Genomic DNA, 9,982 nt, shown 5'->3' on the forward strand with positions numbered 1-9,982 from the left:
CCTTTCATCAAACTCAACATTTATCAGACTTTTATGAAAGGGTTAATAGCTTTTCATTGGATCAGCTTTTTATGAGTTCCCACAGCACCGCCCCCAGTATTCACACACAAACACACACACACACAAACATAACACACACGTATCTCAGACCATAATGGGATTGTGGGATTCCTCAGATGGACTCCCACTGGCCAGTCTGTCAGCGCTGCAGAGCGCTGCCTGCCTGGGAGGTTGCCTTCTTTATTGTTCAATGCTTTAATATCATGGGAGTTGATTTTCTGTTGACCTGGAAGATTAGCTGAACCCTGGGTGGAAGGTCAGATCACCCCGGGTATCCCGTTTAATCAGATTTATTTTACCGTGAAAAGAAAGAAAAGAGTGTGCTCCAATACTGGATCGCACTCTCCTTCTGTCCTGTGCACTTACTTGTTGAGGGGATTGGGTACTGAAACTATGTGAATTATCTGTGTATAGAGGGTTATGCACATTGTATATTTAACGATGATGGTCTAAGCCATGCCACTGTTGAAAATGACTCAACCAGAGACAAAAGACCAATCCCCATCACGACCGGTGCCAGAGCCAATAGGGCAATCCTCCAGTACTACAATAGCCTGGCTCTGATGCGTGTAACGGAGGCACTCAATATGAACTTATCTGCAGAATACCATGCTGAAAATAAGCGATAATAATGCCAAAGCTTCTTTGTCTGCATGAAAGAAGCATGGGACCAGCAATGGGGAAGCTGTGGCCAGTTTGACCTCCTAATAATGGACTACAGCCAGAGCCCATACAATCACTCAGAGCTGGATTCTCACTGCAGTAGCGGGCAAGCACTTTCTCTCTCTCTCTCTCTCTCACACACACACACACACACGCACGCACGCACACACACATTCAGTCGAACAAAAGCTGTTCAGCCCTCTGCAGTAGCTGAGCCATTATTGTTTGTTTAGTCCAGCTGCACTTGAAATGACAGAGACCCAGAGCTATGGGGAGGATTAAAGACTGCGTTCAGTCCAATACGCCATGTACCAGCTGCCAGAGAGGCTGCACTGCCTCTTCTTTCTCTACGGCTCCCCCTCATTTTCCCTCTCATTCTCTGTTCATATGTCAGGCACAGAAAACATCCTGTGTTTCCTCCCGTCTCACATAAAAGGCCCTCTCTGATTCCCCAGTCCTCCCCATCTCCCTTACACTCTTGCTCTTGTGATGCGTGCTGTCTTGTTTGCCGTTTTTTTTTCCCTCCAGCCAATTGCCTCTGCTCCTCGCTGTCCAGGCAAATTATTTTCCCGGTCTGCCTCCGGGGGGGTCAAAGTTGAAAGCTCACTGGGCTGTTGATGAGACGGGGCGAAGGCCTGCGTCTCTGCTCCCGCTCCTTTGCGTGCCCCACCAAGGACGTGGAATGATATTTATCCCCCGTCTCGGTCCCCGTCGGCCCCGCGGCCTCCATCCCGGCTCGCAAAGCCCCGACCCGGCCGCTCACAGCACGGGAAGCAGAGTATGTGTGTTTGTGCGCGTACAGTACGTGTGTCAGGCAGGCCCGGAGTGTCTGCAGATTGAATTAGGCCGTACATCACTGTTGACAGGGCTGAGGCTGTCATTAGGGGGGGGAACAGGCTGCTTTATGGGGTCACGGTCCTGTGGTTAGTGTATGTGAGTGGTAGAAATGCCCTCTAGCTAAAGATTGGCCTGTGGATGGAACTGCAGAAAACTAGAGGGCAGATCCACCACAAAAATTCAGTGCCTCTGTGTGTGTGTGTGTTAGCTGAATATGCGGATGCACTTTATGTTCAAGACCTTGTGTGTGACCTCCAACAACAACAAAAAAAAAAGTCATGAGTGACTGTTTTTTTCTCACCTAAACAATAAGTGTGTGCGTGACAAGAGAGTGAGAGAAAGTGGGAAGCATCACAATTCATATGCAGTGACAACCACAACACAATCAGGTCTGTAAAAATGAAATATTTTAATTGGTGGCTTGATGATTCATTCTTGCAATCATAAGAAACAAACCCAGAATGATGCATACAGAAGGAGCCAGAGACAGACTGCACACCACTCCAAAAACAAGTCTCTATCACACTCTCTTAAAAAAAAATCTTTTTAAAAAAAAAACCAGGATGTTGTTAGCGATGCCCGGGTTGGTTCATTTTCACAAAGGAAAGGCTGTTAAGACATCAGATATACATAGTGTTGAGACATAAAACATTTGAATATAGCTTTACAGCGTCAATTTCTGGAATCATTTCAGTGAAAGGATTCATTTTTCCTTCACACATGGGTTTTTGGGGGGACAGGCGATGCTTTTGAGGACTGGGTGCATGTTGCCTTCAAAGACCCGATCCAGAACTGTCTTCAAGTCTGATGGTCGCTTGAAGGTTTACCATGGAAATTGGAACGGTCAGTGAGCGGCCAATTACACGCTACCGGTCATAGCTCATGCGGCACAGATACGCAGCTCCACAACGTCACGAGTAAGCAGTTTGGGCTGAAAATAAACATACTAAACACTGAAAAACCTTGAGAGTAAGAGAGTGGGGCTGTTCTAACAGTTCTGGATCAGGCCTTTAACCACTAGTACAGAACCAGGTATTGGTTTGGAACCCAAATATGATCCCAATACAAGTAGGTCATGGGCAAAATGCCCCGAGCCCCGATGGTGTCAAGTCTCCAGTCTCCGCCTCAAGAATACAATGAAGGGGCAGTTACTTAAAAAAAAAAAAAAAAAAAGATCTCTCATTCCCTATCCATTTTCCCTGTCCCGATTGGGTTACTTTCAAGGCTACACAAAAAGCAGCATATTGACTCTGGATGTGTCCCAATACCTTTCTTTATCCCCCTTCTTCTGTCTCTCTCCTTCCCCTCATGAATCATCTCTGATCTGAAAGGAGCTTATCAGAAAGAGAGACATGGGTGGAACCGGGGTGATTTGTTGAAATGTAACAAGGGGGACGGTGGGCGGCTAAGTTGTTGTTTCCCCTCAGTTCTTACCTAAAATCTATTGTTAACAACAGGATGCAGTACATTATTTATGTTAAGACCGAGGAAGCCATTCCCCTGCATTCACCCTCTAATTCCCCTCTGGATGGCACCGAACCTGGACATTCAACATGATTCAATCACACTGTGACATAGGGTTTCCCCTCATATAAATGTCTTTTGCTCAAATTCTTTTGTCGTTTGTAGATTTTGCTAACAAGGATGACGACAAGTCACAAGGAAAGATTATAAAATTTAAATTAGTATTTCAGATGATTCCTGCGATACATCCCTCATGCGTAACCAAGGCATGGAGAGGAGACAAGAAAGGGGAGGAAAAAAGGGTAGGGAGAGGACAGCAGAGAGTATTGACTTGGAGCGCTGCCGTGGTCACACTGCTGTGACACGCTGTGGGAGGGACTTCCTGTTTCTCCGCCAAACTGCCTCCCTCCACCAAAAAACATGGTAAGATATTGGTCATGGAACCAGTCATTCACTCGCTCACAAACACATCAGGCATTCCCTCTCAGTCAGACACGCATACTATTTACAAAGGCATACACATATGCCAATCAAAGGCATACTGTACATACTATTTACACACACACACACACACACACAGTCGCACACAAGACATCCACACAGGCACGCACCCAAGTAGTCAGAGAAATTACTGTAGTGTAATGCAGACATATTATCTGGCAATAGTTACGATGTCCATGGAGTTACACATGATCCCAGTACATAGAGGCACTACTACCTCGCCTCCATCCGTTCCTCGGGGTGAAACCAAGCAAAAACAAAACAAAAAAATATCTCTCACATGAATACTCTACCTACAGGTCACCGGCGCTGTGTGCCCTTTCAGTAGATAGGAGGATTGTTTGAGACCGCAGCTCTGAAAACGAAAAAAACTGAAAATGTCACCCGCTACATTAAGGGCTCACATTGCCATGGTGACCAGTAGATCCAGAACTCCCATTTGAGCATTTGTCTGGGTTAAGGCTTCCAAAGCGCTTGCCGCTTAAACAGCACGGTTCCTGGCACCAACCTGCAGCAGGCTCACTCCTCTCCCGGCTTTGATTTCTTCACACCTATGTGAGATTCGGTTCTATAATTGGCTGTCATTCGCTGCAGGACTGAGAGGCAAAATAAAAAGAGAAAAAGATTGAACTAGTTAAGCGACAGGCGCATTGGAAGCCTCTAACAGAGAAACAGGCCACTTTTTTTTTTCCCCCCACCCAAGATGCAAGGCTTCAGTAATGGCTATGGTCCATTGTACGTCCATCCGATCCATTAGCTTTTATTTATAAAACAAACAAAAATAAAGACATAAAGGAATCACTTTTCTTTAGGCAGCAATATTGGTCTCAGTGTTATTACAATTCTGCTTTTAAAAAAGCATAAAACACAAAGGAAAATAAAAAACAAATGAAATCATCCTAAAATGAGAATGAGACCGTCACTATTCATGACAGAGGCGTGTTCATGGTTGAAATGGAGGCTGATTTTTTTTTTTAAGCAAAAAGCTTTAATACACAACTTTGTCCAACTTTCTTTCTTTCTTTCTGGTACAGTCTTTTTTCTGTACCACCACCATTTCCACTTCCTTTGTTCAGTTCAGCCAATAGGATACTTTCATAGTTTTCCCAGTTCCTTTGCGATTGGAGCATTCCATCCAGGAAGTATACTGGTCCTTTGCAAGGATTAGTGGGAATTCACAGACTTAATTATATTTTCTCATGCTCCATATCAGGCCACAGAGAACGAGAGGAATACAGGAGGAGAGGGAGGGGGGGGGAGTGGGGGAGAGATGGAGGGAGAGATGGATGAGATAGTTGGCTGTCAGCAACTCTTAAAAATATCTCTCCTCTGCTCAGTCAGTAATGATGATGGGAGGGATGGAGAAAATGGGAGAAGGGGGGGAAAGGGCAAGCGAATGCCAATAACAACCGGGCAAACCTCAAAAACATGAGCTGATGCAATCGACCAAAGCCCAGGTCTCCATAGCAACCACTTGGACTCTCACCCCCAAGGCCCAACTCTCCGGTAATGTCTGTATGTCTGTCTGTCAGTCGGTGGGGTGTTTGATGCGGGCCCCAGCCTCTGTGTGTGTGTGTGTGTGTGTGTGTGTGTGTGTATGAAAGCATTAGTGTATATGGGTATGCGGCTCACATGACGTATGCATGTCTGTGCGTGTGCTCCCATTCTGCTGCTACCAGCGGTTGATAATCTGGTTCATGTAGTCCTCGGTGGGGAGCCTGTTGCCCGCCTCCTCTGTTCTCCCTCCCTCCTCGCCCTCCTCCCGCTCCTCCCGCTCCCCCTCTCCGTCCTCCAGCGTCAAGGCGGAGCTCTGCCTGCTGCGGGACGGCCAGAGGCTGACGCCCAGGCCCAGGCCCTGGTGGCTCTGCTGCATGTGGTTCTTGATGCGCTGCTGCCGTCTCTCCTGCTGCCTGGTGAACTGGTAGCGCTGCTGGAACAGGTCCCTGGCGTAGTCGTACAGCTCCATGTCCAGCTCGTTCAGCTCCTCTATACGCTGGACCTGGGGGGGGGGGGGGGGGGGGGAGGGAGCATACATTGTTTTTATTCAGGTTCCCACGAGTTAGCTAGAGGCGACAGCTATTCTTCCTGGGGTCCACATGAAAACCCAACACAACAAGGTAACAGTCAACAGTCAAACAGCTGGGAGCAGAGCTTTCCGTGTCTATTAGAGAAGCAGATTCGGTTGACATTAAAACTAATCTTTTTTCACTCTATTACAGCCTGCTCTAACCCAGCTGGCTGAACTAACAACATCTAATGACTGACACTGACCGGTTGAAGCTAGGCTAACAAACCACGAGTGCATGGTTAACACACACTCATGGTTATACTGCTTGTGTTGTCTTATTTAATTAACTTTTTAACTTGTGTATCTTCTTATCCTTGCCTTCTTCTGATTGTAAAGTGTGCCAAGACCCTTGGTGGTGATAATGCACTTTAAATAAAATAATAATTAATAATAACATGTCATCGTCCACAAATGATGTAGTCTTCCTCACAGCCAATCAGTAACAATAAGTAATTGTAGTGCCCTGCTTGGGTTAATCAGTGTAATTTTGAAAATGACAAAACACAGCAGGTGAGATGCATCAAGTTTTGTCAATATGTGATGAGTTTTATCTCAGATATTGTGCGTGACACACAGACAAATGGACAAAAGAACAAACAATGTAGCTCCCCACTGGACCCATTAGTGTAATTTTGAAAATGTTTTAAAAAAACGTGGTGATGAGATGCATCATTCCCAAAAGTTTTGTCAAAATCTGATCAGTTGTGTGCCAGATATCACGCGTGACACATGGACAAACAAAAGAATGTTAGACCGCACCCCTTGGCCAATCAATTTTTCCTTCTGGGCAAATCAGTGCAATTTTCAAATTATTGAACCACAGTAGGGAGATGCATCATTCCTCCAAGTTTCATCAAAATTCAATCAGTGGCATCTGAGGATGAACTAACAGAAGGAGACAATCCATAGTCCTCTACTGATTTCATTGTGTGTGTGTGTGTGTGTGTGGGGGGGGGGGGATTAAATATTAGACCTAATGAAGAGTCTGAAGCAGGTCACTGGATCTACTAAATAAAGAGAAACAGTGAGGAAGAGGGGGAAGAGAGGGGAAAACAGAAATAGAGAGGAAAAAAAAGGGGGAACCATATGGGAAGAGAAAGGAGAGAGAGGAGGGGGGCACAGATTGACAACGTAAGAAAAGTAAGAGAGGAGGGTAAGTTACACAAAGTTTTTACAAGATCTGCTCCTGGCTTCTACAGGGAGAGAGAAACACAGAGAGACAGAGGGAGTCTGTAGGCAATATGTGGAGCGAGATAACAGAAACGTGTTTGATGTTAGGATGTGTGTGATGTCTCCGGCTTTATTGACGTGTATCATCTGCCTGTGTGTGAATTCAACATGGAGGGGGGAAATGTTTTTAATTAAGAAAATCCCTTTGAAATGTGTGATGGACTGGTGTATATCATTTGCGAGCGACGTGTGCGAGGAGGAACAGAGGGAAGCGGCATCAGTGTTAGGAAATTAAGAGATGTTTGATCGACAGCACATGGGACACAGGCGCAGAGCAGGCAGACAGACTGATGACCTGACATCCATCAACACAATGACTTCCTATATCACAGAATAGTCGTCAAATCATTCAGAAAACTGTTTCAATTAAAAAGTACTCACTGAGGCCTTGAAGTCAGGAGGGTATAAAGTGGGCTTTGAATAGCTTTACAGGAGAGTCAAAACAAACATTCTTCTCATCAACTGCCTATTTAATTTTTTGAACATTTTGTTTATTAATTAAATAAAGTCAAGATTTCATTAAAGTGCTTTTGGAAACACTCAAAATGCCACGCACGCCCTTCAGACTCCAAGCCTTCACCATGTGGTATTTTCTCTTTTTTGTGATAATGACCATTGGTGCACCATTCTGCAGCCTCTGTCAGTTGGGCATTTTTCATTTTCTCTCCTCCCTACTGGTTTTGATGTATAAATCACCAGTCTGCTGTGTACTGGAGGGTGTGTTTTTTGTTTTTTTTTGCTGGGAATTGAGCCTAAGAACTCCCACATTGGACCAATCAAAGTGTGAAGCACATCTTTGAGGCTGCTGTTTTTAACAGTCACATTTTTTTTGCTATCCTTAGACGGCGTCTTCCCAACTAATTTCACAGCAATATGCGACCACAGTGTGTCTCTCTCTTTTGCTCATCTTCTATTCCTCTGTCTTTTTTTCCGTCTGTAACTGAATGTGCTGCTGCATCTTCTAAGAGAGATTTTGATCTCAATGGGACTAACCTGGGAAAATAATGCTTAAATAAATGACATTTTTTTCCTTTAACTCTTTAAAAGAAAAAATGAAAATACTATACATAATATAATTGTCATATTTGATCCATTAAGCTCTCTGCAGAATGTGTATGTGAGACAGTCTCTGCCTCTGGATCCTCTTCTAATCTGCTTCCCTCACTACTTTCCCACAGTCTGAATAAAGAACAAAATACACTAAAGACGAATGGACTGCCCCACTAACCGTAGCATTGTCCAGGTCCACCCCGGCCGCCCGGGTGCTGTTGTACTGCATGAAGGGCCTGATGAAGCGCAACCTGAAGGTCCGTTCAAACAGGAACTGGGTTTTCCTCTGGTACTCCGTCAGGCCGAAGAAGGCCATGTCTCGCAGGTTCTTCTTGGCCGAGTCCAGGAGGAGCTGGGCCCTCTTCTTCTCGGGAACTGTGGACATGTTGTAGCAGCCGACGAGGCTCAGGTCCGCTAGCATGCGCACCTATAGCCAGGGGGGGAGGAGGAGGAGGAGGAGGAGGAGGAGGCAGTTATAGAAGTGAGTGTGTATGTGTGTTCAAAGCCTTTGGGCAGCAGAGTGTTATAAGGATCTATCCTTCAGCTCGAGGTGTTCAAGCCCCGGGAATCAATCAAGTAACACAATATTATTTTTTCCTGCTTTTGATTTCTCCTTTAGATAGACAGTATATAGTGGAGAGTGACAAGAAAGATAAGAGAGTGGGAGAAAGTGAATCAGTCACTTTATATAACAAGTACAGTATGAATTTGTCTTTGTGGCATTGTTGGTTGAATTCAAACTCACAACGTCAAGAGTACACGGTGTCCACCAGTATGCCTCGTGTGTGTGTGTGTGTGTGTATGAGTGTGTGCCACATGTATAAGTCACAGAACCCCAAGTAATAACACCCTATCGGGCTCAGACGAGATAAGCTGGCCAACACGTTTAGGTGGAAGACTGAGATAGCGTGAGAAAAGGAAGGTGTGAATGTGAGGTGGTTTACGGCCAGCGGGCTAACTCTGCCTGCCTGTGTATGATATGTGTATGCGCGTGTGTGTGTGTGTGTGTGTGTGTGTGGGTGTGTGTGTATGAGCATGTGTGCGCTCACGTGTGTGCTTGAGCATTTTGAATATATTTGAGTGAGTCAGAGTGTGAGAAAGGGCAAACTAACCGACAAATTTCTCCCTCAGGTGGATCAATAAGAGGATCCCAAAAACAAGACAGTGAGTGTTTTTGATTCTGTCTGTCTGAGAGAGAGCGCGACAAGCCTTGCAGGTGTGTGTTTTCACAGCGTGTGTGTGTGTGTGTGTGTGTGTTTCACCTCCCTACCTGTCTGTTGTTGGCCAGGTTGTAGGGACAGTCCATGAACTGCTGCAGGGTGCAGCCGGACCAGTCGGAGCCCTCGTAGCAGGAGGGCAGCTCCTCGGGCGTGGGGGTCCGGCCGTCGCACATGTGCAGGGAGGTTTCCACGTGGCTCCCCGCTGCACGTGCCTCCACTCGCTGAGGTACCGAGACACCGGGTCCCTCAGCAGAGTGATGTAGTAGAACTTCCTATTTGGGGGGGGGGGCAGGAAAAAGAGGGAGAAAAGGGGGGAAAGACGGGGTGGGGAAATAGATGGAGAGAAAGAGGCAGGAGGAGGAGAAGAGGGAGGGGAAATACAGAGAGCAAGAGGAGAAAGGACAGGAGATGGAAAAAGGAAAGGAAAAAAGGACAGAGGACAGGTGGAGAGGAATAGGGAGAACAGGGGAAAACATGAGGGATGAGGAAGAGAAGAAAAGAGATTTAGATTAAAACTTCTGCCTCACTTGGACAGAAAATTGCTTTTGACATGGGCTCAATCAATCAATACAAAGAAACGGTAAAAAAAGAAAGAACATTCGATAAATACATTGCATACAGGAGACTGAAATAGAAGCAGCGGCAGCACCATACCCCATAAATACAAGTTTGTGTGCAATTTTGATTTGGTGTTGCAAAGGTGCAGAGTGAGTCTTATTGATTGTTCATAGTTGTTGTTTGTTTGTTTGTTTTTTGCTGCAGGAATTAATGATTTCGTGTTAGTGGCCTTCCTGGCTAGTGGAACATCATAGACAGGAGGAGATGAGGCAATCATGGAGGGGAAGGGGGGGGGTGTTTGGGGTCATGAGAGAGAAAGAAAGAGAGAAAG

At 45.7% G+C, this 9,982-nt stretch overlaps 1 pseudogene; it reads right to left on the bottom strand.

The window, feature by feature from the left end:
• Positions 1-1,954: 1,954 nt before the first annotated feature.
• Positions 1,955-9,367, bottom strand: LOC139642546 (heparan-sulfate 6-O-sulfotransferase 1-A pseudogene; annotated as a pseudogene).
• Between the last annotated feature and the right edge of the window lie 615 nt (positions 9,368-9,982).

This window comes from Centroberyx affinis, unplaced genomic scaffold (genome assembly GCF_046629955.1).
Source record: "Centroberyx affinis isolate AG114_WGS23_722 - 3 ecotype Tasmania unplaced genomic scaffold, CSIRO-AGI_Caff_v1 ptg000491l_1, whole genome shotgun sequence".
NCBI lineage: Eukaryota > Metazoa > Chordata > Actinopteri > Beryciformes > Berycidae > Centroberyx > Centroberyx affinis.